Source organism: Corylus avellana, chromosome 2 (assembly GCF_965113065.1).
Source record: "Corylus avellana chromosome 2, dhCorAvel1.hap1.2, whole genome shotgun sequence".
Classification (NCBI taxonomy): domain Eukaryota; kingdom Viridiplantae; phylum Streptophyta; class Magnoliopsida; order Fagales; family Betulaceae; genus Corylus; species Corylus avellana.
This window is the reverse complement of record NC_142491.1, coordinates 4,207,616-4,215,439: the sequence shown is the minus strand read 5'-3', so window position 1 is coordinate 4,215,439 and position 7,824 is coordinate 4,207,616. Positions and strand designations below refer to the sequence as shown.

The following is a 7,824-nucleotide window of genomic DNA, read 5'->3' as shown; positions in this document are numbered from 1 at the left end:
CATTGGGGGGTACATTGTCATTGTTTTGGTAGTTTCGATGGTAAATTGTTGCAATTGATAATTTGGGGGGTACATTGTCATTGTGGTGGTAGTTTGAGGGGGTTAAATGGACTTTACCCAAAAAATTAAAAGTTTAATACATTAAATTGAGAGTTTTTGAACTTTTGGGGAATGTAATTTCAAAACGTGTGAAAGTTAAGGAGGTTTTGTGAAGTTTTTCAATTTTTATTTTTTATTTTTTTTATCTTACAATTGTTTAATAATGTTGATGTGACGCTTTATATCACAACCATTGATTTATTTATTTATTTTTTTGTTTAACAAAAATCAATTTAATGGTTAGTTGGAAGTGCCATAGTAGCCTTATTGGATGAATGTTGGATATAATTATAGTATCTAGTATTTCACTTAAAAGATAGAGTTGGAAAAAAGAACAGATTAATAGAGTAATGCTATATACTATACTAACATTTAACAAATGTCCTACAAAAATGATGTGGTAAGGTCTAATAACCAATAGATTTATATATATTTTTTAGCAATGCTCTGTACTACACCTTCATCCCACCCCCTCGCACTAGGTTAATGTAGCAATGCACATTAGGATTTGCTAAAAAAAAAAAAGAAAAAGAAATCCAAGGATTGATGGACATTACCACGTCAATCTAATGAAATTGAGGTTCGATGAGAGTGTACTACTGTAAGAGTAATGTTACACTGACACACATTCCCACTTCTTCATACCCATGTGCCTTTTAAAACCATCATTAGATTTATGATGAATTTTTATTGAATTTTGATCTAATAATAGTTTTAAAAATCACGTATGAGTGTAAGGAAGTGAGAGTGTCTCTAGCATTACTCGTAGTATAAAACATTACCTTTTTTTTTATTATTATTTTTATTTTTATTTTTATTTTTAAAAAGGGGCTACTAGACTATGTCACATCAATTTTGTAGTATATTTGTGAAATATTCGTATGGTATGTAACATTACTCTTAATTAAAAATATGAGTAATAGGACCTTTGGGTTGTAGATGTGAACGCTATCTTGGCTTTCGGGTCGAGAATGATGAGTTTTGGCTTGGGGTTCTCTACCCTCAATGTTGAGGAATAAGAGTTACCTATGCATTGATTTGAGTTTGTTTGGCGTAGATCTGCTGTTTAATTTGAAAATTAGTCATAAGTTAACTGATTTTGTATAAGTCTGGAACGTAATACGTCATCTTTGACGCTTGTAACCTCGTAGCTTCGGCTATGATTGCTTCAGAGCTTTGCTCTGTGTTGTTTAAGCTTTATGCTCGTTTATCAATGAATGAGATTGAATTATTTCCAAAAAAAAAAAATAGTAATATTAGATATTACATTTTTAGCTTACAACTATTCTACAATTTTGATGTCTCAGTCTCAATTGACCTTTAAATCAGTCTTTGTTAAAAAAAAAAATCAAGAGTTAATTAAGACTACAACGTGGGATAGTTGCTGTATAATTAATTTTTGCATTTTTTTTTTGTAAGATAATTTTTGCATTTAGTTAACTCGGATTTGAGGAAATTAGCAATTAGTTGAGATAATTGACATGGGCTGGGCTTTAGACTTGTAGATTTGAATATGGGTGAAGGTCACATCTGATTTGGTGGGGAGTGACCAGAAGCCTTGCGCAGGGCCTGAGACACGTGGCCTTCTATGAGCTTAGTTTGCCTTTGGGCTTGTACAGGCCTTCTAACTTGGTAAAGGCCACAAATTTCGCGCCCCCCCCCCCCCCTCCCTATAAAAGCAACTCTTTTTTATTTTATAATTTTTTATTTTTTATTTTAATGAATAATTTATCCTATATATATATATATATATATATATATATATATACTTTTGAATATAACTATAATTTTTGACATGACACATAAATTTAATATGAAATTAACGAATTACAATTAAAAGGTCTAACTCATTTAATTAAATGAGTTAGATTATGATTGACGTATATAGTATTATACTAATGCACAAGCTTTGTTAATGTGTTTTGAGGAGTAATTTTTGTTTTTATTTAAAAAAAGTGTTTGATATGTATCGTTTTTTATATTTTGAAGAGTGTTTTGTGTTTTAATTACTTCTTGATAACTTAAAAGAAAAACACAAACAAATGCTTATAACCATTCGTGTCCCTCTGAGTTGGGTGGTTTCTTTTACAACCTTTGGTGGTAAGGCAAACTAGAAAACCCAATACTGCTTCTTACTTTCAAAACCAGTGCACAAGGTATGAGTATGTGTGTTAACGTGTTTAGATGATTGTTTTTTGTTTTTATTTGAAAAAAAGTGTTTTGATATGACGAAAATGTGATTTTTTGCATTTTGAAGAATGATTTGTGTTTTGAGTTATTTGTTAATGCATTTATCTTGAGAAAAGAATACGAAGATTGTATTTGTCTCGAGAAGGTAGAAATAACGCTTTTCAAAATAATAAATACAGAATTTTTTTAAAGTATAGAACAAATTACAGCCATTATTTTAGCACACAACAAATCATTCTCTTTCATTTCCATTACTGAGAGTACAACAATGGCTTCCTTTTGGTCAGGCTTTCATTTTGAAGAAAATCTTGGAACCATAAAGCAGAGTGTTTCATTATCTTCTCAACCCTTTTTTGTAATCTAAGAAGTTGATGCCAAGCCGATATGTATAATCGAATTCCCATTCGAAGTCATCGAGAAATGACCACACATAGTATCCCCTAACATCAACTCCATCATCCCTGTCATATACGAGAAATAATAGTCGAGTTAGGGTTTGAACTTATAGGAAATATTAAATTTAATTGATATATTCTAACAGTATTCACCCGTACTCACTTGGTAACTTTTAAGAGACTTGATAGATGGAGGCGGAGGTATTTTAACCTCAAGCTATCATTGAGAAAATCTTCAATTGGCAACGAGTTGTTATTTACATCGCTGAGTCCTAAAAAAATTTAAGTTTGATATACGTGATAAGAATTTTAAGTGAACTACTTATAGAGGAATTAAATAAAAGAAATGGTATTTAGTGGACTGTTATACGGATGTCATACAATTAGGATGACATGACAATGAAAATCAACCATTGAATCAACGACGACTTGTAAAAAGAAAAATTCAATGGATGATTTTCATTGCTAAGTCACCCCAATTGTATGACAGTCATATATTAATCTACTAAATAACAATGTTACTCATAAAAGAATGTTTTACTGTTTTCAGTAATGACAATAGGTGGATTGTTGAAATTTCTCTTAACATATAGCACAAAGTCTCGAATCCCCCTTAGATAAATGTAAAGCCAGCCAGAAGGTGTCTAAAATATCATTTGTGACATTCTTTGCTTAGTAAAATATGAGTATGATAATGTTCATGAATATGTCAATGTGAGGGTGTAGGTGAGAGACAAAGAAAAAGAGAAATTACTGGTTCACCAATAGGAATGCCATCTTTCTCCACTGTCGCAACACATGGCATGACAACGTTAGTATAACTGAAATTATTCTAAATTGTTGTCCACTATAACGTAGACTGTCATGTAAATCTGTAAAGAGATTGCAGTAAAAGTAGGAAGCATTTCTTTTGGTTTTTCTCATCATTTATAGGGGGTGTGGCTTTTAGACTTACTGGTGGTATCTACATGGCTATCTATTGTGTAACTTAAGTTGAAGCTGCTAGAGGATGTAGAGTCATCTGCATATCTCGAAGTGTAGTAATTTAGCCTAAGGAAATCAAGAAACCCCTTTACCATATTGGATTGTGCTTTGGTGAATTAGGCAGTCGATTCCCCACCAAAGCTCTCATGGACTCAAGGTAGTCTCCATATGTAATTGGATTAACAAACCTGGACAGTAATTATAGTGATGATAATGATGATGAAGTTAATGAAAATTGCAATAATAAAACAAATAAATAATTCCAAGAAGAAGAATAAGGACCAAAGGGCACTGGAACAGAATATATTCTTCTGAATTATCTCCCATCAGTAACATAGTGATACATTATTAGTGTCTACTTCCTGTGTATGCCTATAACAACTATGGTTGTTTCAAAATATCAATTGAACTCTACAAATTTCATCTTCAATGCTTATTTGAGCTTAGTTTTTTTCTCAAGAATCTAATCTTGATATCTTCCATCCTCACATATTTTCTCCAATTTGATCTATAACTATCATCTTTGCAGTTGAAATTCTGAGCAAAATTCTGAGCAGGGTTGTCAGTATTAACTCATATCAAACATGTATCTTCACATGAAAGAGCACTAGCTGAAAATTTCCATTCATAATACTCACTATGCAAACGCAAAATCAAGTGCTCTGGATGCAGCCTTGCTGCTAGCAACGGTTTGGAACTTTGGCACCATCCAAAAAGTTGATACTGTAATCCCAATTTCCCCCATTTGAGAAGCCTGCAGAAGTTAAAACCATATGAACAAGCAAAAGTATATGAAGTGCTAACACAAATAGTCCACATTAAAGCCTGTAGAATTTAAATTGATTAATTACATCAAACATTAGTGATACATTGAAGTACAAAATCTAGTTGTTCTGGTTTTATTTAAATATATTTATTTTTCACTGTATTCTTCTCTCTGTCTCTCTGCTCAATATATAAGATACTAAAAATAGAAAAAACTTAGTTAAAAGGAATTCTCGGAATTCCTATGACTTGTTGGTTTGGATGTATTCAGTCAATTAAATCGACATCTATCATTAGACCATGAGGTTTTTATATGAAGTTTTAATAGAATTAACAAAGCATGTAATATTTGTCCTTTGAGCATCATGTGCTCTAAAGACAGATGTCATTTTAATAGAGCACATCAGCTGAAGAATTTCACAAACCGCTCACACGCACTCCCTCGCCAACTCTCTCACCCTATCTTCTTAGAAAAGAAAGAGGAAATCAGTGTTGACTTGCATTTAGTATCCTCAGTCCTTTAAGCACTTTGACAAACTATTTCTTGCTACATTGCAAGTAGCATGACAGTGAAGACTAATACTTGGGCTCCATGGAAAGAAAATAATGCAGAGAGACCTGGATGCATCCTAGTGAAAGTATCCCATATGCTGGACCATTTGCCATGCTGGTATGCTGCCCCTTCATACTTCAAAAGAAAAGAAAACAAAGAAACGCCAAAGATCATGAAAGAGAAACGTATATATATGTGCAATGTGCCTGCAAGGGTTAGCTCGAATGGTCGATTTGTTTGGTTAATACTACGAGATCGACTATTTGAGTTCTCACTCAACCGATATACGGTTTTTGCGGGCGGGATTATGTAGCTGGAGTTTACCTGACATGAATGAGTTAATATGTGTAACTAATGTTAGAGCACTAGCACTGCCATACCCGATAAGCACTTGACCCTGCTCCAAAAATAAAACTGGCTGGAAAATCTCTCCGGTTAAGACCTTCAGCGCAGGCAAAACAATAGGCCAGGACCAGAAGATAGAAGTGCAGATGGTGAGAAATGTCCATGTTGACTTCTTGCTGCGTAGCACTCTGATCTCAAACTCCTTATTTGTTTAGTTGTGATAATTAATGGACCAAATTAATTAATAGTTAATTAGAAGCTTCAAACACTTAAATAAAGCTGTCATATGTGATATTTGGCTTCCTTTTCTAATCCATATGCTCTTTAAATTAAAGTTTTCGTTGGTCATGTGGTTAATAGATTAATGTTTATACACTATGGAAGTGTTGGTGTTTCAGTTCTGTTCGGAGCTAGGTTGTTTGAACTTTTGTCTCTGCAATTGTTATGACTTTGAAAGTGTTGGTGTAACCGTCATTCAACATATTGTTTGTTGTGTACTTGTATGGTAATAAACCTTGCATTTTGTAGCCAAGACCACAAATATATGACTTTCGTGAAAAAAATTCATAATGCAATGGAAAATTATATACAAAACGGAATAAAGAGAGAAGGTGAAGACGAATATTTATAGGTGGTTTAGTGTTAGACACCTACGCTCATCACTAGGGAAGAGCCTAAATGGCTATGTCTTGCTTTTATTTCTTGATGATATATGTTCACACTGAAAAACTTTGAGAAGGTATATTCAAAGTTGACAATTTTACAAGTACATTGATGTAGTATATATACTACTAGGGTTGCACAGCTAACCCTAATACAATAAAGTCAAAAATCCTTTTACACTAAAGAGAAGGAGATCTTCTAATTGGTTTTCTTGTTGTTCAAGTTTTCTTGTTGTCCAAGTCTTCCAATGGTTGAGCTTCTTTCCTTCTACAAAAGATTTGATCATAGCCAGCTGGTACTCCCAAAGTTACTTTACATGCTGTCATAGGAGGTTGAGGAATATAGAAAATCTTTCCATATCGAGCTTCAACTTTCCTGTAGCTAGGAGACTGGCTTGTGCGCCTATCTGCGCTTGATCGCATCTGGCATGTGCTCGAGCACACTCGATCTTGCTTCTCTTCATTCTTCTCTGTTATTGCGCTTGAGTGCACTTGGACTACAAACTTCTCTGTTACTGCGCTCGAGCACACTTGTCCTGCGCTCGACCTCTTGAGTGCTTGATATACTTTACACCACCCCCCTGGCAAGTTGATGGGGGGAGGAACCACCAATAACTTGACTTCAGAGTAAGGAATTGAGCAGATGAGAGACCTTTGGTAAACAATCAGCTACTTGATCATGAGTAGAAATGAATTTAAGTAAGATATCCCGATTAAGCACTTTCTCTCGAACAAAACGATAATCAACCTCTATGTGTTTGGTTCTAGCATGGAAAACTGGGTTGGAAGCCAATGCTAAAGCACTTATGTTATCACACCATAGAACTGGAGGAGCAGCTAGATATACTTGGATCTCTTTCAGTAGCATTCTAATCCAGAAGAGTTCAACTGTAGTGATGGAGAGTGACCTATACTCAGCTTCGGTGCTGGACCTTGATACAACAACCTGCTTTTTTGCACACTAGGCTATAAGACAGTCTCCTAGGACCACTGCAAATCCTGTAGTAGATCTGCGATCATCTGGACACCCTGCCCAGTCAGAATCACAAAAGGCATTCACCTGAAGATTGCTTTTAGTATAATAGAGACCATGGTCAGCAGTTCCATTGAGATACCTGAGAACCATTTTTGCTGCAATCCAATGGGTGGATGTTGGAGCATGCATATGCTAACACAGTTGATTAACTGAGTAGGCTATCTTTGGCTGTGTGAGAGTAGGATCTGTCAATAGGTCACCTTTTAGTTTGGACAACTTTGAGCCAGAGATGCAGGGTGTCTTAGATGGTTTAGCTTCAGTCATATGTGTCTTGTGCAACAATTCAATGATATATTTGGTTTCGCAGACATGAAGGCCATAAGCATCAAGGCTCCTAGGACTTTTAGAGGAAACTCAAGTTGCAGTTGAGTAATGATGTTGTGTATGACATTAGAATGAGTTCATGTAATAATGATGTCATCCACATATGCCAACATATAGATTTTGACCAAACCATTAACATATATAAAAAGAGATGTGTTTACCAATGAACCCTTGAAACCCAATTCAAGAAGGAAATTGGACAACCTAGTGAACCAGGCACGGGGAGCCTGTTTTAGACCATAGATGGCCTTGTGTAGCTTACAAACCAGTTCATGATGGTTTTTGTCAATGAAACCAGGGGGTTGCTCCATATATACTTCTTCATTTAAATGACCTTATAGAAATGCATTTGAAACATCAAGTTGTCTAATAGTCCAATCAACTTGAAAAGCTAGATACTATTTAGGTTTTGAAGGAAAACAAAGAAGAAACTCAACTCTAAGTAATTCTTATTAAATAAACTCAATAATA

The 7,824-nt window shown here is 34.5% G+C and overlaps 1 pseudogene; it reads right to left on the bottom strand.

Annotated features, from left to right (window-relative positions):
• Nucleotides 1-2,540: 2,540 nt before the first annotated feature.
• On the bottom strand, nucleotides 2,541-7,119 carry LOC148587214 (beta-glucosidase 17-like; annotated as a pseudogene).
• Between the last annotated feature and the right edge of the window lie 705 nt (nucleotides 7,120-7,824).